Here is a 25,183-nt window from a genome sequence, read left to right on the forward strand (position 1 = left end):
AACCAAAAACTCCATAGTGGGATGCATGCTGCTCATTTTCTGTATGGGTGTCAACAGCACAACCACATCATGTGTGCTGAATTGTTTTCACTGGCTCCCAATAAAGAAAAGAGCAAATTTCGAATCTCTCGGTCACATCACAAACTGCTACATGGGTGACGTACCTGACTATGTTATTTGCACTTTATCTACCAGCCAATCATAAATGTTGGGGTCATTAGACAGCCAGGGACATGGTCTCAGTCGGACCTCTGCCAAAGTGGTGGTTCGGCCACAACATTGATCGTGGCGGAGCCGCCACGGTCAAACCACCAACACCACCAGGCTACCGCCAGCCTGCAGCCTGGCGGTCCCAGCGGTTGTAATCCGCCAGGGTGCAGCATTGCCCTGGGGATTACGAGTCCCCATTCGCCAGCGTGGTGGAATGGGGGATAAGGTGGGGCTCTGGGGGCCCCTGCGGTGCCGATGCACTTGGCATGTGCAGTGGCCCCAATGCACAGCCCCATCGCGCATTCCACTGCCCGAATTACGGGCAGGGAAATGCGCGATGGGTGCTGCTGCACCCGCTGCACCGCCACATTGCCGCCAGCTCCATTAGGAGCCGGCTGTAATGTTAAGGCCCTGTTCCCCGCTTGGCTGGGTGGTGGAAACTCTGTTTCCGCCTGCCGACCCAGCGGGGAGGCCATAATAAGCCCGGCGAGATTCAGGCTGCCGGATGGAGGCCGCCTGCCAATGTCATAATGAGGGCCTCACTGTCTCCAGGGCCGATCTCCTACAAGAAATTTGGAAGAAGGACCATCTATGTGCAAGATTTATCTCTGCTGAACTCTACCACTAAATCTAAAGTTAAAATTAACTTTCTCAAATTCACCACTTCAAGCAGACACAACACACACTTCCATGTGCAATCATTCATGTTTTTCTTTGACCTTTCCACCTAGACCCCTGAAAATACAAACGGGTATTGGCCCCACCTTCCTTGGTCACTTCTGACTCTTCTGCAAGCAATGATCACATTTTGATCAGAATGCATGAGTGAATGAGTATACTAATCAATGGCTGTTAGACTGGAAAGCCTTCAATCTATTTTCACATATTAATGTTGGGACCCCAATCACTTTGAAAAAACCCCACTCATCATTACAGTTAGTCTGCCAGGACATCACACTTTGCAGAATAGCAAAGCTCCAGACGCAAACCCAAAATGAAAGCGGATACAAATTTGCTAACACCTTATGTCTCTGGTACTTCAAATCTGCTCTACCTGCTATAAACTTGCATAAACTTCTCATAATAAGCATGCATTGACTTTTTCGCCGCTTGTGTAACCACCTCGGCTCAAACATTTTTAGGAGCAACTCTAGCTGCTTTGTCAGTTTGCCAAGCAAAAGCAGTCTTACTCTCTGTCCATAAATCACTAGGAACAACAATCTCAAATTAAGTAGTCAAATCAATTGATACAATGCTTGAAATTGTCACCAATCTATCTACCCTTTTGTACCATTTGTCAGGTTCCTGTCTCACTTTTGAACAATTTGTCGTGCAGACATACTGATCACCCCTAGTCCAGGGTGGATGCACATAATCCTTTCCATGGCCTTCTCTTTAAAAACATTCTGACACTGTTTCTTGTTCTGAATAACTAACAACCACCTTTGCCTTCTCCGTCTTTTTACTTTTCTGTGTAGTAGTAACTTTTTCTCTGTGCTACTTTGGGTCCCTCCAGTTTTTAGACTTTAGTCTTCTTAGCTAAATCCTGAATGTGAGCTTGCAAAGTCGCAAAGCCCAAAACTCACATCCTCCTTCAGGTAGAGGGGGCCCTGTGCAGATGAGGCGTATATCTTCAGCGCTGTTGCTCAGAGAAGTTGCAGCGTACGTACGCATACCTGAGCCTTGTACACCTTTGCACACTATCTTGTATGAAGCGTACTTCGCAAAACTGTGATCCTGCCTTGCTGAACTTGGGCTCCCCGGCTCAGACGGCAATTGTGTATACTCAAGGTGCTCCTTGTGACCCATCAACTAATATATGGGCTCTTTCAAATCGCATCCTAAATATTGTTTAATAAATGGTGGAATTTGCAAGAATGAAAACAGCTCCCTTGGCCCTAAGGCAATAAGAGGATCCTTGTGAAAATCTAGGTATATAGTGTTCTTCCACTAGCAACAAGCATTTTTCCCCTGAAGAAGACCTTTATAATGCGGCATAGGGGCCACTGAATCTCCCACACACATAACTGAAACACTTGCACACTAATATGAATTGTTATGTGTTGGACACTTATTCCTGGTGTAAAAATATGTATTTATTGTAAAAGTTTGTATTTAGATGTTGGATATTAATTAATGTGGACACTTATTTTTGTGGACACTTATTTATGTTGTAAACGTTTGTATTTGTTGTGAAAGTTTGTATTTACATGTTGGATATTAATTCATGGGGATATGTAAAATATTTTCTTGACCAAATTGAAAAGTGTATTTCCTTCAAAAGAATCACAACTTTGTTTTGATTAATTTAAATTTTGCCTTCTGAACAATGTCATTGCTGTGCAATCTCGTTGTTCAGGGAGTACGAAAACAATACTAGATGGGGATATGTTGCCACATAGAGGTTGAGCTAAATAACAGTCTATAACAGTAATGGTCAGTGACGCGATATGAGTATGCGACCTACTTAAATAGTGTTTGGAATTAGGGGGCACTGGTGTATGGTATTAATTTAAGGACCCCGCCCCCTATTCCCACCACAAGATCACACACACATTAGACCGGTAAAAGAAGCTTGTTGGTTTAAGAAAATCCGTATCTGTTGGCATGTGTTGAATCACAAAACACACTACCTTTTTGTTCAACAATAATATCTAGAGTTCATGGATTACAACAAATCTGATTACCTAATTAACCAATAATAAACAAAACTTCTTTCACACAAATCAGAAACAAGACAAATACAAGAAAATCACAGAAGGCAAAGCACCAACTAAACCAATAATCAACATCACATAGCCAAACCTCACATACAGCATAACAATCCATCACACAACAGACACATTGCACTCTTTCAGCCACACAACTCACAATACGTCAGTAGCACACAAAAACACTCACAATCTCATGAATCATTCTATGCCCTATTCATTCCTACAATCCTTTTTGCTTAGGAACAGCACTGCAACATTAGGAAATCAGCAAATATTCAACAAGGAAAATCCACAGTTGATTTGGGAATGCAAACAGAAGCCTGATTAGGGGCATGGCAAAAAGGAATTACAGCAGATACATGGTGCTCTAATCACACAATCATCCTCTGATGCCAAATTCTTTGAGGGGCGGGGAACCCCGAAAATCATACACCCGAAATAAACACTTTAACAACACACCCACAGGCCGATGAATCAGACGTGGTGTTAAAACTCAGTTTAAAGAGGCAATGTGTCCCCAAAGTAAAACACCTACAGCATATGAACATACAGTCATTTAAGAAATCACATACTCAGTAAGCGAGCTCTAAGGCAGAATAAAAAAAAAAAACAGTAAGATTTATTACAAAGATTCATATGGTACAATACAGAAATTATAAATGCAGTTACAAAAAGTCATCCATGAAGGCTCTCAGTACCAGAACAAAGCAGAAAAACAGGCAAAGTCAGCAATTATTCTAAGTCCAAATGGGCAACAAAGATAATAAATTGGACATCATCCTTAGTAGCATTGGAAAGTCATCCAGCTCAGTCCAAAAACTGAGGGTTTATATAAGAAATCTTCTTACCGACTAACCCTAAAAGTGCAAACCCATGATGGTGTTAGAAAAAAGAATAGTCTTATTGAATTACAACACAGAAAATTAGAGCATCATACTACCTTACGACTTAAGCACTACCCCACATCATAAATATTGATTCGGCTAGAGGGAGCTGAAGTTATGTAAAGTTGGCAGAAATTGTTATAACAGTGAACAGTTGTGAATGAATGCTATACAACTGGCAACTGAAGAGACCATGAGCATTTACAACATTACTGAGCCCCTGTTGGAAAGTTTTCTTTGAGAATAGTGTGATTCAGAAAGAAACATACATGACTTTGCTTGCCTATGTGTAGCAAAACAAAATGAACAGTGAATATGAAGGGTGCCATTCATTTTGAACAAGATGGTGTTGTGGGCATGTCAGACCTTATTTGTTTATATATTATTATGATAAGGTCACACATATAGGGTAACTCATCTATCACTCTAAGAGGTCGACTCAGACCTTTTGACTCAGACAGGAGTGTGAAATCATCCAACCAGACAATATGAACCAATAATCATCACACTTGACATCAAATAATCAACATAATCAATTGGAGTCAGTAATTTAAACACACCATGACCTATGTGGCCATGAATCACAACACCAGTTTAGTAAAGTTTAATCATTTATTGCCCTCAAATTAACAATGCTACGATCACATAAATCATGCGCAAGACCAAATGATAGAAATACAAACACATCACAGGCTATCAAAAAAACCTGAAGAATCTCAATCTAATTGAGACGTTTAACATTAGACACTCCAAAAAAACAATGCAGAACAGCAATAGATTCAACTGAAAAATAGAAACAGCATCCATTTAGTTTGTGAAGTTGAAATAATCAAAAACAGTTAATAAACAGTCAAATTTAGATATTAGGTTAGGCATTCTTAACTATTACTTTAATTGGAAAGCATGTGTGGGCTTCATGCAAAAATAAAAATGAGACAATAATTGATTTGGAAAACATCTTATCTATGGCGCTAACCAAAATAAGTGGTTTGATTTTCTAAAGAAGAAAGATCTGCAAGAAAAAACAAATGCACATTGGTTATACCTCTCCTAAAAGGATCAGTAATCAATAGTATCTTCACCTGCAGAGCGCAGGAACATCAGGACTTCATTAGTAAACATCAGGACATGAAAGGGAAACAGTTCAGTAAACTTGAGCCTAAAACATCTGAACTGTTAGAATCATAGGCATAGAGGTAAGCAACAACATCTGAAAAGAACTGAAGCTAAATGGAATCTGACTTACATCACCTAAAACATTGCTATATCAAAAACCCAAAAATGACTAACTAAGCTTCTACTGGACATGACTATGGCTTGGTTTAGTTTGCAGCCAATAAAACATCACCTGTGCTTCGGATGTATCTCTTCACGTTTTCTTCACCCATGATTGGACTACGCTCTCACTCTTTTCTCTTCCTATGAGGTTAGCTTCTGTGCAAAAATTACATTTAAAACTACAGGTACTTCCTGCCAACATATACAACATGAAAACATGACATTGAGCACTGAGGCTTATTGTTAAAATAACAGCTTTTATCTCAAGGAAATATGCAACACGCACTGTGACAACAGGACATACATTTCCACTGTGCAAGTCACACAGAATGTTTGAAAAAACATTATTTTGAGAGAGTTAACATTCTTTTATACATCGTACCTCTGGAAAATTACTAAAACGTGAGACCTTTAAACTAGTGCTAAGCATGAAGAATAAAAACATTTCATAATCAATTTAAACCATTAATATTTCAGTACATATTAATAATCATCTTGTCAGTATATTTAATTATGATTAAGCAAAATATATTTTCATTAGTCATTATTTAATTTCATGTCGAATCTCAATGTGGCTGACACCAGAGTGATCACATTTCAAAGCGCACATTTTATTTTTAATACACGTTATTTCACATTATGTTTTAGTGACACATTTGACTAATAATGATTGCACTCCAACAGTGTTGAGGCCTAATTGAGGCCTAGTTAGCATAAGCCAGAAAGAGGCACATAAAAAAGTCACAGTAAAATAGTTCAAAAGTAATAGCATCAGATAAGTGCACATATTTAAGTTTAAATAAATATCCATATTCTGCATGTTGTTACTAATGCCCAGTTTTACAATGCACAAAATCTCCCACACACTTATCACCCTCTATCTCAAAGCATTCTCTATCTTTCTCACACACATACACCTGTCTCTCTGTAGTGCCCTGTGTCATCCACGGTTCTCCTTTCCGATTTTGCTTGTCTGTGACACTCTCGCCTCTGCTATATTTAAGCACACAGACGTCTCCTTATAACTTGTCTCTCTCACATTCTTCTCATCTGGGGTGTCCTTCTCTCCTACTATTTCTACTTTTGTTGGTTTTCTTCCTCTCTCTGTTCTCCAAAGTTTCAGCTTTTTGCCGAACAGTCTCTTTAGAACTGTCTCTTTCTCCTGACTTTTTCATTTGATTCTCAAAATTATCCTTCCACTCTTTCTCACTCATCTTCTATAAACAGAGCCTAATGATATACTAAAAGGCCTTTAATATTTCGAGATTCACATTTGTCCGTTGCACTAATATTAGTTTGGGCTGGTTTCAGCTAACCTGATGCAGCTGCTACTTTACCCAATGTCTTATTGTACTCATAGAACATCTATTTTTGTCCAAACCTGGTACATTGTTCTCTCTGTGTAACAAGGCCCTGCACTTCAGTGCAAGCAAAAGAGATCTTCTGCCAGAACATGATCTTCATAAAGCTCTCAATGAGATGTTTCTTTGTGGGATTGCTATTTTAGCCATGTTTTTAGACACGTTGTTGTTAGAAATAGGGTCTCTAGTTGGCAGAGGTTTACAGCCTTGTCCAAACAGGGGCCACAATCCTAGTCAGGGTAAGTCACACACAATCCAAATTATCCTGTACCCACCCTCTAGTAGCTTGGCACTGAGCAGACAGACTTAACTTAGAAGGCAAAGTGTAAAGTATTTGTGCAATAAATCATAGAGTAACACATTGAAAACACCACAAAAATGCACCACACAGGTTTAGAAAAATATAAAATATTTATCTGGTTACAGTTAAATTAAGGTCAAACCGATAAAGAGTTGATAATCACAAATTGAGATATCACTTTTGCAGGATTTAAAAGAGTCTTAGATCTTATAGATCAACGATTGTCTCTTGTTAGCACAAAGTACCTGGTTTGCATAAAAAATAAAATGCACTGAGATCGCAGAGGAGAAGATGAGTGAACAAATAAGGTGTGCGTTGGAATTTCTGGCCCGGCACAGACGATGCGTTGTTTCTTTCCATGCTGCAAGGGGCTTTGCGTTGATTTCCAGCAAGCAGTGTTGGTTCCTCACTGCGATGCAGGTTTTTCTTTGATGGCCAGAGACAATGCATGGAAATCCTTGGAGTGCGGGACGAAGTCACAGGCATTGTGTCGATCCGGTACGCGATGCCTTGGAGTTTCTGTCGCACGGCAGGCGCTGCGTCGATTCTTGACTCAGGAGGTCGGGCTGCTTCGATCCGGCTCAGCTGTGTGTCGATCCAGTAGGGCGGTGCGCCGATTTTTTGCTCGGGAAGTCGGGCTGCATCGTTCCTGTTTGGCTGTGCAGTGATTTTCTTATTGCAGGGCAGGCTGTGCTCTGTTTTCGGCAGGCTGTGCGTCGATTTTTGGCTGAAAAAAAAATTGAATCATGACCATGGTGGAAACCGCCAACATAGACAGCCACTTTAACGCTTCGACCGCCACGGCGGTACAAACAAACACCGCGGCGGTAACTGCCAACAGACAGGCGGAAGACAATGTACCGCCCACAGTATAACAACAGGCCAATCCGCCACCTTTTTTGCAGCGTATTCACCACGAACAAAAACACAGCGGAAACAGGACGCTCACCTCTACACACCCCACGAGGAACGAGGACGCCATGGAGCCAGAACACCATATTCTACCTGCCTTTGTCTTCCTGCTCCTCTGACAGGAGCATGAACGCCGGCGGCGAGGACCACGGTGAGTACTGCACCTACGACACAGAAGGGGAGGGAAAAGAGAGTGACACACACACGCAACACACACACTACAACACACACACTAATACATGTTGGTACATTACAGTTACACCCCAACCCCCTGGAAGAATGCAAAGACAAAAGGAAATGATTGTAACGATTGTAATCAATTAAAATCCAGTACTCAAAAATATATATACACTATTAACAAATATATACACCAAGAATACAAGTCCAGGTATGGCACCATTTATAGTCCGTGGACCACTGGGCCCAAAATGCATGGGTGAAGCCCACACAAGATACCCGATCAAAACCGGAGCAAACAGTGCAGGGGCATCAGATAGAAATACAACAGGCACCTCAGGGGGAAGGGAAGGGGGGGCACCTCAGTCGGATGAGTGCACGACGCCAGATCCACGAGGGGGCTCCATGCCCACTGCTGTATCCTGGGGAGTGCAAAGCCACAGTCTCTCAAGTCTCTCCAGTGGGTGGGTTGCCCACTGCTTTATCCCGGGGAGTGCAAAGCCACAGTCTCTCAAGTCTCTCCAGTGGGTGGTTTGCCCACTGCTTTATCCTGGGGAGTGCAAAGCCACAGTCTCTCAAGTCTCTCCAGTCGGTGGTTTGCCCACTGCTTTATCCTGGGGAGTGCTAAGCCACAGTCTCTCAAGTCTCTCCAGTGGCTGGTTTGCCCACTGCTTTATCCTGGGGAGTGCAAAGCCACAGCCAATCAAATCTCTCCAGTGGGTGGTTTGCCCACTGCTTTATCCTGGGGAGTGCAAAGCCACAATCTCACAAGTGGATAACAGTCTCCACTGGTTCTAGAGGGGGCTTGGTGCCCAGAGTGCTTCATCCTGCCAAGGACAGAGGTAGTGGATGTGATACTCCACTGATTCCGGAGGGGGCTTGGTGCACAGAGTGCTTCATCCTGCTTGTGGCGGCCTCAGTAGCGGCGGTTCTTGCGGACTGGGGTGCTGGTGGGTGGCTCAGTGAGCGTGATGCTGGCGGCGGTGTCCTTGGCAGCGGTGCTGCTGGCGGCGGTGTCCTTGGCAGCGGTGCTGCTGGTGGCGGTGTCCTGGGAAGCGGTGCTGGTGGCGGTCTTGTCCGCCGTGCAGGTTGGCGGTGACTTCCCTTTCTTTCTGTGCCCCTTCCCCACCTTGGATGGTGGCGCAGCTGTCTTCCCACTCCCAACGTTAGTCCTGGGAGAGCCCTTGGTGGAAGGTGTTTTGCCCTTCTCCCTCTGGGCAGTGGCCAACTTCTTATGCTTCTGAGGGGGGGACTGTCCGTGGTCTGGCTCCTTGGCACACTGGCTGCCCTGCTGCTTGGCGCACTCCAGAAGCTGGTTACTGCTGGCACCACTGTTCCCGCTGATATGGTGGCTGAGGTGCTGGGTTGGGACCTGGAAAGGCGTGCCCTAGGGGACTGAAGGGGTGGGGGAGGTGAGGGGAAGAGGTCAAGGTTGGACAGGAAATGTTTTTTAGACACACTGGGACGGGTAGATGGAGGGGGTTTGGGAGTGGAGGAAGAGGCAGTGGTTGTAGGAGGTGTACGTTTGCTGACTTTGGGAGAAGGTGCATGGGATGGAGGCTGTCGTGAGGTGGATGGCTGTTGGGTGGGTGTGTGGCTGCGTTTGTGTACCTTGGGAGGTGGGCTTACAGACACACTGGGAGAGGACACGGGATGTATGAATGGTAGTGGGGGTGGTGAGTGCACGTGAGCGGTGTGTGGTGATGCGTGTGCTGGTGATGGATGTAGTGGATGAAGATGTAGTGCATGCAGGTGTGAGTGGAGATGTGACAGGGAGGGAGGAGGGGGACGAGGAGGAGGGGGACACAGTGGAGGCAGTGGCTGTTGGTATGTCTGAATGGGTATGATGCTTGTGTGAGTGCCTGTGGGATGTGTGGTGCTTATGTTTGCCAGAGCTTCCCTTGTGTGTTGAGGTGTGTGCATGCTGGTCTGATGGTGTGCTTGGGATAGGCTGAGGTACAGGGGTTTGGGTCTGGGTGGAGGAAGTTGGAGGAGGGAGGCTGGACACAGGGACAATGGCTGCCATCAGTGCTGAGGCCAGAGTCTGAAAAGCACGCTGTTGGGCTGCCTGACCAGAATGAATGCCCTTCAGGTATGCATTTGTCTGTTGCAACTGCCTCTCTACACCCTGGATGGCATTCAGAATGGTAGACTGCCCAACAGTGAGGGATCTCAGGAGGTCAATGACCTCCTCACTGAGGGCAGCAGGGCTGACAGGGGCAGGGGCTGAGGTGCCTGGGGCGAAGGAGATGCCCACCCTCCTGGGTAAGCGGCCATGGGGCACACGCTGAGGGTCTGCTGGGAGGGCGGTGCTGGTAGGGTGGTGGGGGCTGCCCCTTTAGATGCTGGGGGCACAGAGGGGCCCACCACCGCAAGGGAGCTCCCATCAGAGGAGGAGTCCGCGTCGCTGGTCTCAGCTCCTGTCCCCGCCGTGGAGCTCTCCTTGCTCTCCGTCCCACTGGTGCCTTCAGACTCCGTTGTCTCGCCCTCCAGGGCCATGTGGGATGCAGCTCCCTCCTGCTATGGTGCCACTGCTCCTCCACCTGATGATGGTATTGCACACAAGAACAGGGGGACCAAAAAAAGGAGGGGAGACAGAAGAAAGACATGTTGAGTGCATGCAATACCGCTACCATTGGCGGACACTACAGACACAGAAGACCTCTGCACTACGCCGTGCACTTAGAGTTCCCTAATTAATCCCAGGGACATGGGGTACAAGGCCTATGCCCGATTGCTGCACACATGGAAGTCACACGAGCCTGACTAGGTGTAGTTGGCTCTGAACACTGGTGGGGTGCCACATGGCCTGCCTTACGAAGGGACCTTGCCTACTACACTCGCCCTGGCCTAGGGGAACCCACAGCCCACCTTCCCCACCCAGACACCTCGTAATGCGTGCAGATTCAGCTGAATGGGAGTGTACTCACCCCCTTGTGGCTGCTATGATGCTCTCAAGTGCCCATCCAACTCCGGATACGCCACCGCCAGGATCTGGAACATCAGGGGGGTCATGGTGCGACGGGCCCCCCTCCCACGTTGGGTGGCCATCCCCAGCTGGGCCTCCGCCGTCTTGTTGCTCCAGCGGCGAATGTCCTCCCATCTTTTCCGGCAGTGGGTGCTCCGTCTGTGGTGGACCCCTTGGCGATGGCACACCAAATATCCTTCTTCTGGTGGGCGCTGACCTACAGGAATAGTACAGGGGAAAAGGAGAAGATATAAGCGTCTGGACCGTCACAGTCATTGGCCCGCGTTCCTACCCTTGCCATGACGCACATGCACTCACCGTCGTTTCATGCACGCCTCATTCTCCCCCCCACCTTCCATCCACACCACTCCACACAGGCATTGCCCATACAGCATGCTCACAGTGTACTTACCTGTTTGTCTGGAGGACCATAGAGTAGCATGCACTGGGCAAGGACCCCATCTACTAGTTTCTCCAACTCCTCCAATGTGAAGGCAGGGGCCCTTTCCCCAGACACATGAGCCATTGTCTCTTCCAGACTGAGGGCACAGCAGCACTTGCAGTGTAGGTCCTCTCCTGTCGAAGATCAGGTATCAAGAGAGTGAACAGAGAGAAAATGGCGGTCATGTCCGCGCGGATGCGTACCGTCACCGCCGGCGTAAATCGTCATTAGCTCCTGGGACCCATAGGGTCCAATGTTAACCAATGCAGGATTGCGCTGCGTTCTTCGACCACCTACCGTGACGGTGTACAATACCAGCGCAGTTACCTCATATCCCCTTGTCCCACATTACTGGTCAGGCAGCCGCCATTTCAGGGGGCCACATGGCATTATTTTTAAATGCGTCACACATATCTAGGGCTTCCATACACATTAAGACAGGGACATAGCGGATTGAAAAATGTGTGCAATAAAGTTGCGTTTTCGTACCTCAGTGTTGGCTGACCCTCTGCTCGCTGTTCTCCTCCGTAGAGCACGTCTGCTGGGGCAGGTGAGGAGATGGCAGCATCCTCCGGTGTACAGACCGCTGGTGGACCTGTCGACAATGGAAGAGCGACATGTAATTGTCACCTACAGACTGGACCGTGCCACAATCCAGGAACTGTGTGCCCAGTTGGAGCCGGACCTGATGTCAGCTATCCGCCATCCCACAGGTATCCCCCCTCTAGTGCAGGTGCTGTCAGTACTCCATTTCCTGGCAAGTGGGTCTTTTCAGACGACAGTGGCCATAGCATCAGGGATGTCCCAGCCTATGTTCTCCAACATGTTGTCCAGAGTGTTGTCTGCCCTGCTGAAACACATGCGCAGCTACATCGTTTTCCCTCAGGTGGAGGATTTGTCTACAGTGAAAGGTGACTTCTGTGCCCTGGGACATATCCCCAACATCATTGGTGCCATTGATGGGACATATGTTGCCTTGGTCCCCCCCGCAGGAGTGAACAGGTGTACAGAAACCGGAAGAGTTGCCATTCAATGAATGTGCAAATGGTGTGTTTGGCTGACTAGTACATCTCCCATGTGAATGCCAAGTTTCCTGGCTCAGTGCATGACGCTTACATTCTGAGGAATAGCAGCATCCCTTATGTGATGGGGCAACTCCATAGGCACCATGTGTGGCTATTAGGTGAGGACATGCAGCCTATACAGTGTGACTAGTTGTCTGGGTCTGGGGTTGTCCCTAAGGGTTAGTCTGTGTCTAAAAGTTGTCCCTCGACATTTGCAGGTGACTCTGGGTACCCCAACCTGTCATGGCTACTGACCCCAGTGAGAAATCCCAGGACAAGGGCAGAGGAACACTACAATGAGGCCCATGGACGAACTAGGAGGGTTATAGAGAGGACCTTTGGCCTCCTGAAGGCCAGGTTCAGGTGCCTCCATATGACAAGTGGTTCCCTATTCTACTCACCAAAGAAGGTGTGCCAGATCATCGTGGCCTGCTGTACGCTTCACAACTTGGCTTTGTGACGACAGGTGCCTTTTCTGCAGGAGGATGGTCCAGATGGAGGTCTTGTGGCAGCTGTGGAGCCTGTGGACAGTGAAGACGAGGAAGCAGAAGAAGAGGACAGAAACATGGTGATTCCTCAATACTTCCAGTGAGACACAGGTAAGAAGACATCACTGCCTGCTACATCTGATACACTTGTTCTACCTCTCATCTGTCTGTCACTTTCACCCAGTGTATGGACCCTGAGTTGCCACTTTCCCTTTCGATTTCACAGATGTGGGTCCCACTGTGTGACATCTGCTTTGTTTCCTCATGGACTAGAGCTGTGTGACATAGGTATGTTGACAATACAATGGATATTGCATTTTTCCTCAGTTATTGCAAATACCCATTTTCGAAAGCACAGACTGACTCCAGATAGTTTTGTGATTTAACGGTGTTTATATAAGTGCTAAATAGTGGAGGGGGTTGTAAAATGGTCAGGGGTGATGGTGGAGGAATGTCCATGGCAGAGTCCAGTCTATTAGTCTCACAGGTGCATTGTCCAAAGGGGCAGAGGAAGTGGAGCTGGGGCAGTTGATGGATGGACAGGGTGACAAAGTGGGACAAAAGGATGACAATCAGGGTGGTCTCATTTCTTGGCGGGGGTCTTGGCATTGTTCTCTGTCTTTGTCCTGGATCTCAGGGACCGTTTGCGGGGTGGTTCTCCATCTGCAGGGGGTGGGGTGTGGTGTCGTGGTCCTATGGCGGTGCCTCCTGTCCACTAGCGCCGGCGGAGGTTGTGGGCAGTTCATCATCCAGGCTAGTGTCAGGGGACCCTTGTTGTGCCACAGTGTCCCTCCTGGTGTTCACGAGTTCCTTCAGCACCCCTACAATGGTGCCCAGGGTGGTATTGATGGTTTTGATTTCCTCCCTGAACCCCAAATACTGTTCCTCCTGCAGCCGCTGGGTCTCCTGAAACTTGGCCAGTACCGTTGCCATCGTCTCCTGGGAATGGTGGTAGGCTCCCATGATGTTGGAGCGGGCCTCGTGGAGAGTGGGTTCCCTGGGCCTGTCCTCCCCCTGTCGCACAGCAGCCCTCCCAGTTCCCCTGTGTTCCTGGGCCTGTGTCTCCTGAACCGTGTGCCCACTACCCCCAGGTCCCTGCTGTTGTTGGGGTGGTGGGTTAGCCTGGGTTCCCTGTAGTGGTGGACACACTGCTGCTTGACGTGTCCTGGGGACAGAGGTATGGGCCCGCTGGGTGGGTGCTGTGCTGGTGTTTCCAGAGGGGGGAGGCTCTGTTGTGGCTTGTGCCAGTGTGAGGGGAACCGAATGTCCCGAGGTCCCAGATGGGCCGGGCTGGTCATCTAGATCCAGTTGGACAGAGCTGCTGTCATCACTGCGGGCCTCTTCTGTGGGGGGAGTGGACATGTCTGGAACCTCCTGTCAGCTGACTTTGGGTAGGGGTCCTGCAGGGGTGTAAAGGCATGATTATTGTATCTGTGTGTGCCATGGTGTGCAATGGGTGGGTGACCCTGTACCCCAGTGCTTGCATTCTTGTGTAGGACCTTGTGTGATAATTGTTTAGAGGTGTGTTCTGGGTATGTCCATTGGCCATGCATTGGTGATGGGTGTCCATGCTTTGGTGTTGCATGCAGTGCTTGGTGTTGGCATGTGTGGTTTGTGATAGTGGGACATATGTGAGGAGTTGGAGTGATGGGGGTGAGGGCGAGGTTGGGGGTATGTGATAGCATGCAGGTACGGTGGGGGATGAACTAGTTAAAGATTTGACTTACCAGAGTCCATTTGTCCTGCTACTCCTGAGAGGCCCTCAGGATGCAGTATAGCCAAGACCTGCTCCTCCCATGTTGTTAGATCTGGGGGAGGAGGTGGGGGTCCGCAGCCAGTCCTCTGAACCGCAATGTGGTGTCTTGAGACCACGGAACATACCTTCCCCCGTAGGTCGTTCCACCTCTTCCTGATGTCATCCCGTGTTCTTGGGTGCTGTCCCACTGCGTTGACCCTGTCCACGATTCTGTGCCATAGCTCCATCTTCCTAGTTATGGTGGTGTGCTGCACCTGTGATCCGAATAGCTGTGGCTCTACCCGGATGATTTCCTCCACCATGACCCTGAGCTCCTCCTCAGAAAACCTGGGGTGTCTTTGCGGTGTCATGTGGTGGTGTGGGTGATGTGTGAGGTGGTGTGTGTTGTGATGTGTGGGGTGATGTTTAGGGGTGTGTGGTGTTTTGTGCGTGGATGTGTACTGTATGTGTGATGGTGTTGTGTGCCTCTGTATGGTGGGGTTGTCTTTGCTGTGCTGTCTCTCTGGCCATCATCTAAATTTCTGGTTGTAAGGGTTTGTGGGTGATGTGGGTGTGTGTTTTATATTGTATTGGATGTGTGGGAATAGTGTGTGTATGTGTATCAGGTGTGTGTATTTTGAATTGTCCAATGTGGTTGTGTTTTGTAAATGTGTGTGTATTTTGAGCGCGGCGGTGTGTACCGCCAATGGAATACCGCGGTTAAAAGACCGCCGCGTGGATTTGTGGGTCGTGATAGTGTGGGCATATTCCTGTTGGCGTGACGGTGTGGGTTTTGTTATCTCCAGTTTATCACTGAACTTTGGTGTGGCGGACTTGTGTGGGTGTCTGGATTTTGGCGGATTCTGAGCTGTGGGTCGTAATAGCTGTGGCGGAATTCCACGGCGGTGTGTTGGCCGCCAGTGTTGTATTGACCCCCTAAGTCTTTTGGGCCCTGAGATTTCAGAAAACCGGAGGCATGGTCCATCCAATCCATTGGAAAGCACTTCTCAGCAAAGTCAGAGGGCAGCAGGACAACAGCAAAGCAGTCCAGATTAATCCTTTGGGCAGCCTGGCAGTTCTTTCTTGACAGGTTGCAGGTTCAAGTCCAGAAGTGTCTGATTTGGTGGGGTGAGGGGCCCAGTTTATATACCAAAAAAGCCTTTGAGGTGGGGAGACTTCAAAGAGTGGTTTTGAAGCGCACAAGGTCCCCTTTCAGTACAGGTCTGTCTGCCAGGGTCCCAGTAGGGGGTTTGGCAGTCCATTGTGTGAGGGCAGGCCACTAGCCTTTGAAATGTAAGTGTCAGGCCCTCCACCCTTCCAGCCCAGGAAGACCCATTCAGTATGCAGATGAGTGCAGGTTTGACTGTGTATCCTGTGTTTGTGGTTGTCTGGGTAAAATGCACAAGGAAGTTGTCAACCAGCCCAGCCCAGACATTGATTGGAGACAGGCTGTAAGGCACAGATGGATTTTGAGTGCAGAGAAATGCTCACTTTCTAAAAGTGGCATTTCTAAAATAGTAATATAAAATCCACCTTCACCAATAAGCAGGACTTTGTATTACCATTTTGGCCATACTAAATATGGTTACCCCTTTCTGATCAGAATCTAACACTCAAACAGTATATCAGTATAGCCCTAATGCTAGTCTATGAAAGGAGCAGGCCTCGCAGTTTAAGTGGCATTGAAACTGCACACACAGGCCTTGCAATGGCAGATATGAGACATGGTTAAGGGGCTACCTATGGGTGTGGCACAACCAGTGCTGCAGGCCCACTAGTAGCATTCAATCTACAGGCCCTTGGCACAAGTAATTCACTTTACTAGGGACTTACAAGTAAATCAAATATGCCAATTGGGTATGAACCAATGTTACTATGTTTAATGGAGAGAGCATATGCACTTTAGCACTGGTTAGCAGTGGTAAAGTGTGCAGAGTCCTAAAACCAGCAAAGACAGTGTCAGAAAAGTAGAGGGAGGCAGGCAAAAAGTTGGGGGATGACCACCCTAAGGCTGTCAGGTCTAACATGTGTCCCCCCCGGCTGAAAGTGGGGAGAGCTACACAATCCCTTGGGAGCTCTCATCGCTAAGGCGGAAGTATCTGGAGAGACCATCAGCATTGTCATGGTCAGTCCCCGGGAGATGCTCCACTGTAAAGTCCACCCCTGTATGGAAATGTACCACCTCCAGAGTTTAGGATTTCCACCCCTCATCTGCATGAGCCATCTGAGGGGCCTGTGGTCTGTCTGAACCCGAAAGTGAGTCCCAAACAGTTTGGGCCTCAGCTTCTTCAGTGCCCAGACAACAGCAAATGCTTCTCTTTCTATGGCACTCCACTCTGTTCCTGTGGTAATAGTCTTCTGCTAATAAAGACTACTGGTTGTTCTAGGCCCTCATTATTCGGCTGTGCTAGAACCACCCCTATGCCATGCCCTGAAGCATCTATCTCTTTGGAGTAGTCAGGGGCCCTGAGCATGGGTGCTGTGCACATGGCTTCCTTCAGGGAGTCAAAGGCTTTCTGACAAGCCTCTGTCCAATTCATAAACCTAGGTTGTTTCTTAGATGGGAGTTCTGTTAAGGAGGCCACGATGATGCCATAGCCCTTAACAAATCTGAGTTAGTACCCACTGAAACCCAAGAAGGCTGTCACCTCTGTCTGGGTTCTAGGTGGTTGCCAGGCCTTGAATGACTCAATCTTGGCCTGGAGGGGCTGCACCTTGCCACCACCTACTAGGTGTCCCAAGTACACCACAGAACCGTGCCCAATCTGCTAATTACTGGCCTTGATGGTCAGGCCTGGCTGCTGCAGAGCCTGAAGTATCTCCTTGAGGTGAAGCAGGTGTTCCCCTCAGCTGGAACTGTAGACAGCAATGTCACCTAAGTAGGCCACGCAGAACTCACCCTTGCCAGCTAGGACCCTGTTAACTAACCGTTAGAAGGTAGCGAGGGCATTTTTCAATCCAAAGAGCATTACTCTAAACTGGTAATGTCACTCAGGAGTAGAAAAAGCACATCTCTCTTTAGCCCCCTCAGTCAAGGCAATCTGCCAGTACCCTGATGTGAGATTAAAGGTACTGAGGAATTTGGCAGCGCTAAGCCTATCTATGAGCTGATCAGCTCGGGTGATGGGGTGAGCGTCTGTCTTCATGACAGAGTGGAGACCCCAGACCTAAGTTCTGGCTTAGCACTGGAGCGGCAGCCTTGGGTACCTGCACCGCTGGGCTGGGCTAGGGACTGCTGGACTTTTCAATCACCCCAAGAGCCAGCATCTTGGCAACTTCCTCTTTGATGCTAGTCCTCACTTTGTCTGACAAAGTGTAAATGTTGTTCTTTACAGGGGGACTGCCTCCTGTGTCAATGTCTACATTGTTTTAATGCTGCCCCAAACACAGTACTAGACTCTGGTAGAGCAAGTTTGCACCCAGAATACCTTCATTCAAAGAGAGGTCACCAGGCTATGGGAAGGATGAGGAGACAAATCAAGTAAACAATATGGAGGAGTCAAGATCCTTTTACCTGTTTTCATGGGAGAAAGGTCTACTGTCCATGTCCTGGAATAAGCTTCAATCACCCTAATAATTGTGGTTATCCACTGCATTGTGCGCAGTGCATGTTATGAGTGGATGCATGTGCTATGTGTATGAGGTTGCCTGCAAGAGCCCAGTGCCTCAAGCACAAGATAGTAGTTCTCTACATAAAGATGAAAGCTGGTCCGGTATCCCTCATCATTGAAGCAGCCCCTGCTTGTTCCCCATGTTTCATATAACCACTGGTCCTCAAATTTAATTACTTTATATGCATTATGGACTTTTTAGAAGGATATCAGCAGCATCAGGTGAGAGTCAGTGATGAAGTATAAATAGAAACAGAAATATAAACAGAAGTGTAACGCTATTTGGTGCAAGGCTGGGAATAACCCTGGGAGTAGAGAGCAGCACCTCTTGTGCTTGGAAGACGAGGAGGTGGACAACGTAACAAAATGAAGGATTTACAACAAAATGAGGAATTCAAAGAAATCACAGCGTCCTTGGAAGAATTTAATTTTTAATGGGGTGCAGCACTAACAGCATATCTTCGGTCCTGGCATCCAGCAACTGACTGAAAAGAATCCAATAAACATTCACACCATAAGTGTTCACAGCTTAATGGGACATGAACCAGCCACCACACACATCATCTGAACCCACTATTTTTCTCTATGTTCTTATGACAGAAGCTAGAGTGGATGGTTTATATCACCTCTTCCAAAAACACCCACCAAGCCTCTGTAACCCAAGTGGTCTACCCAACAGCAACCACCATACTCTCCTTAAGCTGTACCCTCCCACTCAAATATAGTGAAAATGCTCCACATTAGAAGATCTGGGTTGATGGAAGCAACGGTGAAAGAATAGAGCCTGGTATATTTGAAGAACATTTGTTAGTCGCAGGAAGAGGATACTTTAGTATTTAACCCAGCAGCCTATAGTAGTGCATGCTATTGTTGAATTTTCTGTCATGCAAACCAATAGCCAGAGTTTTCCCAGTAGTGAGATACAATTTCAATTTCTGGTAATGAATCAATGTGTTTTCTTTTATCAAAAAGTACCCAAATGTCTTTAAATGAAGTAATAGTGAAAATGAAGACTAATGTTTATATTTCATGTGTTCTAAAATAAAGACTCTAAAGCTCAGTTTCACGATTGATTGTTTAGGTCCAATTAGCACAAACTATGTTTCATCACTGACTTTTGTTATCATTGTCTGATGTCACTTCATGCTCTTGGGTGAAATACCTCATGTTATTGCTAGCAACCCATCTATAATTGAATATATTCCAAACATTCTTAAGTGGAGGGAAAGAGGGTGTCATTTCCACAATTGATTCCATTCCCACAAGCTGTTTCTTCATCAAACTCATGCCAATTTGAATCCACTCAACTCTTGATGGCCCAGAAGTGGTCATTTGTGTTTGCTACTCTTTGATATTGCACTGTTAGAGTGACTGAAACAGAGTATTATAGGATCTAGTTATAACACAGAAAGAGTTTGACCCTACTGCAATGACAAAAGTCTAGCCTTAACTGCCAAGCGAGGTCCTCCCTGAACCGGAACACAAGCAACCCAGGACCGATTTTCATCCTAGTTAAGGCTCATCAGGAGAGAGCACATACCTGCATTATCCTTTCTGCATGGATTCGGACAATAACTATGATGGAGGGGCGGGATTGGACAGCCATATCACAAACAGAATTGATATGCTGGCCTAAAGGAAACTAATAGCCTTCATACCTTCCAATTTGGGGCTTATCTCACCCCCTGGTCCTGCCACTGTGGAGAGCGCTCCTTAGTCCATGGTCTACAGTGGTTAGGATTGGCATGCGGCCTGAGTGATCACCAGTGGATGAGATTAACGCAAGCATTCCATCATTCTCTTTCTTTATATACTGCCTTGTGCAGATGGCAGATCAAGTGGATGAAGTGATGACTCTACAGTGCCCGAATGAAGACTTGGTCAAGGGTGAATCGGCACCAACTTGTAGTGACAACGGACCATAAGTACCTCGTCTTCCAACGTCAATATGAGTTAGAATCAGGACTGAATGGCTTGGTACTAGCATGGACCATGGCACTATAGTCGGAACTGGAGCCGAAGGAGCCCCATGATGGTTTGGAGGGTACAATTTGCACTGAGGGCAAGTCTGCCAGTGGCATTTGAGCTCCATGGGGCTTGAAGGTGTGCCAGAGGGAGTCAGCCAGGATCCAAAGATTGTGAGAATAGCCTTGTGGAACTCTTTGGTCTGTTTCAGAGCATGGATGACCCCAGAAAGTTAGGTTGTGCCAGGACAAGGAACGGGATAGGAATCAAATTTGATTGACCATGGAAGCGAGATGAAGATGTATAGTGCATCCCCATGCCTTCTCAAGAGAGTGTGGGTGGCGGGAACTGGACAAGCTCTGCTTAGATTTCTTGTGCTTTTTTGGACTTGCTGGACAACTTTGATTGAGACAAAGACCGACCTCTGGAGCGACTTGTGGATCTGAAACAGGATTGAACTTTTGACTTGGACCGTTCTTGTCACAAAGCCTTCTGGTGCTTGGCAATGTAAAGCTTTGTTTCGCATTCTTATATGGTCTTTGGAGTCATTGATGCACAATCGCTACAGGCCTTTGAGATGTGACTCTACAGGTAAATCTGATGGGGATCTGTCACAGACATTTGTTAGCGACAGTCCTTACAGGGCTTAAAACCTGTCATATCGGAAGGTGACATTTCTCGTGCACACTGAAAACTGGCACAGAAACAAAATAACTGACAGTGCACGAGCAGCACCTCTACATGTCGTTTCTAGACCAGAATGGCATCAGTGAGAAGCTGCATGGCTCCACCTACCACCATGCAGAGGTACTGCTGTAAAGCTTCCAGACCAGTCTGGTGCTTGTAGAATATTCAAAAAGTGAGGAATCTGCAACTAGAAGTAGCAATCAGAAAGCCAGTAGCGCCGGGGATGAATATTTATTTGAGACAGGAACTCACTGATTCTGCCACCCCAGAACTTCAGCAAGCCTTCCAGTTAAGACTTGAAACTTCTGAACACATGGGGTAAGTGAATGTGAGATGGATAACTGTTGAACCCTTATTTTCCCTTTTACCCTACCTCCTCCATGGGATGAGCTGCAGCACAAGGCTAGCAGACATATTTGCATGTTTCCGAGAATGCATGTACCTGGGAGCAAGAAAAAGAAGAGCCCCTGGCAAAAGGGACTTTTCCTCATGCCGTAGATCGCCACTATGTAAAAGAACATGCAGGTTTCTGAAACAGGGGGAATGACTCACTTTCAAAGATATAAACAAGTCCTTTCCAAAGGAAGGTACCTTTGATCTAGAGCGCTTAAACAACCCAAGAAGGAGATTAAGGGGTCCTACAAATAACAGACAGTGAGCAATGGCAAGTAAATATAAAAATAAGTGAGTCTCAAACGCATGGAGTGAAACATCGGCAAGAGACCTCAGTACTGAATTAGCCATTTCTGGAACGTGGTTAAGGATGTGCACCTGCTGCCCAACCTCCTCCTTGTTTCCAAAATAAAAGATTTATTAGAACCAGAGGAAGGGAAGAATGTGAATATATTTTGAATCCTGTAATATCTATATCTGCAATACAATAGACTAGACGAACATCTCTACATCTAAACAGAATAAAGGATAACCACCTGCAGATTATCTTGGTAGCCAAAAAAAGTGTATTTGAGAGATATTCTGGCATTGCCTAAGGGCACATGAAGCGATAGGTGCTGTTTTTATGCAAGGATTGCAACCAAAGACAAGGAACAGTTTGGTACTATCTCTTTTGTGTAGCAAATGCAGGGGTTAGCAGAACAGTCACCAATAACTGCACGTCTGTGTAAAAGAAAAACAAATAAATCAAAACACGTCTTTAAAGATGTAAACTATGTAACAGATGATAAAAGGGCGAGGAAGAGGTGAAAAAAGCAGATTGGGGCAGAGGGAAGGGATCACATTTGGGAGAGAGACCAGGGTAAGTCACAGCCCCCTCCAGGGGTAATCAGTTTGGTCATTGGAAACGTGACTGCCCTACTTTCATCTCTAGTGCTGCTCTGCAATCAGATGTTCCTGCATTCACCCAATAACGCAGGCTCAGTACTCAGAACAATAGGCGACAACTCACCCTTGAATGCCCTGATTTTGGCTAATCAAATAAAGCATGCAATTAACAATAAACCGACCACATATCTGATTGACTTCCTAAGGGCTTGTCTATTGGTGCAGTTGCCATTTCAAGAGCTATGTCCCACATCACTTTAATGATCCTGTTTTATCACTTTAAGTCCTATAACAGACCGACATTATTTGCAGTTGTGTCCATATTCTCCTGCAAATCAATTAGATTGAGATTTGTTGTGAAAACTGAATTACAGTGTGTGCTACACATCCAACACGGTATCTCTTAACGTTCCCAAGCTAAATGAAGGATTGTCTGTGCTACGCGAATGAGGGCGGGGGTTTGGAGGATAACTAAACCTTGTAATGTACCATTATCTGAGGATTTCCTCAAACAATGGCCTTCATCTTTGTGGTCCAGGCATAATAATGATATAGGATGTTTGCTCTCAGCTGATTATGTTAAGAATACAGATAATACTAGGATGAAATGACCTCATATCCCATCAAAGCTTTCCTCAAGCAAGGACTCCAAGGCCCTCCTTACAAATCTGTCAGAATAGAGTGGGATGTTTACCACATGTGGTAAATACCATTACCCCCAGGGTGACATATTTAAGCCTGGTAAATACCTCCTCTTCAGAGTTTTCAAGTAGAAACAATGCCTAACTTGGAGAATCAGTATTTAACAGCCCAAATTCCACATTTTATCTTTTTTTTCAGACCTTTTGTCTGGTAAATGGTGGCAGGTTTCACCTAGCAGAATGTATCAGGGGAAAACTGTGAGATCATGATAATTAACACATTACTCATAATACCAGTCACTGTGCAAACAAATAAGACTATTACCTTAAGTACCTGTCCCTATAATGCTGCCAGAAAACATCACCCCTCAACTCACCCCCTTAAGCCCTTCTTTACGGGACAGGTGGGTGGAAAAAACGCATACTGTCTACCACTATGGGGGGGGGAAGGGAGGGTTGCCACTGGGTGCACTCACCACAAAATGGTGACTGGCAACCCCAAAATGGATGAATTTAAACTGTTGGGCTACATCCTTTAACAGATGTAGCCCAAAGTAGCCCAGTCCTCTATATTGCGATATCCCATTACCCCAACGATCCCAGGGACAGACAAACCTATTGGTCAACTGTCCCCCAAAACCCTATTGTCACAAAGTTAATAACACTCCCCGACCATCGAGGAGGAGGATGCTGCACCTCAGGTACAGAATGCAGAAAAAATACTTTATTGCCCGGCTTGGGCTGCCGTTTGCTCTCCCGCGTTCCTATTGAGGGCTTCATTTCTGTATAAATTGAGTGAGTTTTCCTTTTGCAGTTTGAAGATGTTTTTTTTATTTACCATGCTGAAACACACCATTCTTTTTTTTCCTAAGCCAAGAGAAATTTTTGCATTTTACCACTGGAAAGGCCAGAAGGAAAGGAAAACATAAGCACACAGCTGTTCCCACTACCTGGTTTTCGACACATTGCTGTGAATTGTGCGAACTTGCACTGTTCCCCGGCACTGATCACCCATCCCAAATACTGGCAACCGGGAGATAATGTGATTTCCCTTACATCACATGATGCATTTTGGTTAAGTGTCGGAGTCGAGATTGTAGTCGCCCCGACCTCCGGGCACCAATGTCAGTAAGTTAGACTCAAAACCATGCTTCGAGCTGCTATCATTTATGTTTATTTTGTTGATGGCATCACTCCTTTTCCCAGCTGCCTTCTGTTTAATTTCATAATTCAATAAACAAAAGGCATTTTTGTTTCCAGTCCCTGGCCACGCTGCCTCATTTATGGCTGTTCGCTAGCTCTCCATGTGAGCGCCTCCGAGTCCTGACTAACTTCAGCGGGCACGAGCAGTGAGAAGGACACTTTTCACTGAGAATGTGATGTGTATTATCAGTAGAAATCTTGATTTGCTCCCATGCAACAAGAAAAGCCGCTGTTTCCTAGATAATTAAATGTGTGCTGTGCTCGGTAATCATGCTTTGATGTATATTCAATGGTTGGCTGCCACAGCAAATATTTAGGGTACCAGCCGCCACTGGTTTGGCAGACGGGATCCTCCAGCTAAATGTGGCAGAGGTTCTATCCTTAGTATTACAAGTGACATAGGCTGTAAAGCACTCACAATATGGCGGACAGAATATTAGCCATGTTTGTTATGTAGTATCCATCCACCACACCCTAAAAAGGCCCATTAGTTTGCAATGCGAGTCCCTCTAACATTCCTATATACAAAGAAGGCATGTGTGATGCAGTAGCTGACTTACTCGACAAAAATCTTTATTCAGAAATGAGTACCAGCTGGGGATGATGTGATGATTAGAAAGCTGTCCTGTACTTTTCATGCTTTGCCCCCAGCCTTCTCCAGTTTCTCTCTTGAGGTGCCAGAGGCTGGGTCTATAATGAAACATATATGCAATGGTAGAGGATCATTTGTTTTATCTTCCAATCAATGTACTGGTGAAGGTCTAATTTTCCTTTTTAAATTTAGTTGGTTGAATAAACAGATTTAAACCAAGGAGAGTGCAATTTTGTAGAAATTCAGTATCTTAAAAGAAACTTAAGACAGATGTGTTCTGCACAGGCAGATGCACATAAGGCAGTGAGATCCATGCCAGGTAGGCAGGGATCTCAAAATATGGCAGGGAAGCTCGAGTGGAGGGATGGGTAGGTTAGGGCCTTTACAGACACAGCAGGAAAATTGGCCCTTCTGAGGTGTTAAATGATCTCCCTAGTAAATAACTAACATGTTAACTCCCTTTGGTAACAGTCTTGACATCACCTGCCCATCCTTTTTCTCACACCGTCAGAGGCAGAGAGAAGGCTGACAGAGAACGATAGAAATTGCAGTGTATCAAAACTAACTTGTGAGCTTATTAAAAGTCACATGACCACTCCTCAGAATGTGGAAGCGGTTGAGTATGAGGAGGAATCTGCAGGTAGATGGAGTATCAGCAGAAAGATTAAT

At 46.4% G+C, this 25,183-nt stretch overlaps 1 protein-coding gene across 1 annotated transcript in view; it reads right to left on the reverse strand.

Moving 5' to 3' along the window:
• LOC138299221 (E3 ubiquitin-protein ligase TRIM39-like) overlaps nucleotides 1–25,183 on the reverse strand; it is a 202,725-nt gene that overhangs the window by 52,233 nt on the left and 125,309 nt on the right. The window lies entirely within an intron of this gene.

This window comes from Pleurodeles waltl, chromosome 6 (assembly GCF_031143425.1).
Source record: "Pleurodeles waltl isolate 20211129_DDA chromosome 6, aPleWal1.hap1.20221129, whole genome shotgun sequence".
Classification (NCBI taxonomy): domain Eukaryota; kingdom Metazoa; phylum Chordata; class Amphibia; order Caudata; family Salamandridae; genus Pleurodeles; species Pleurodeles waltl.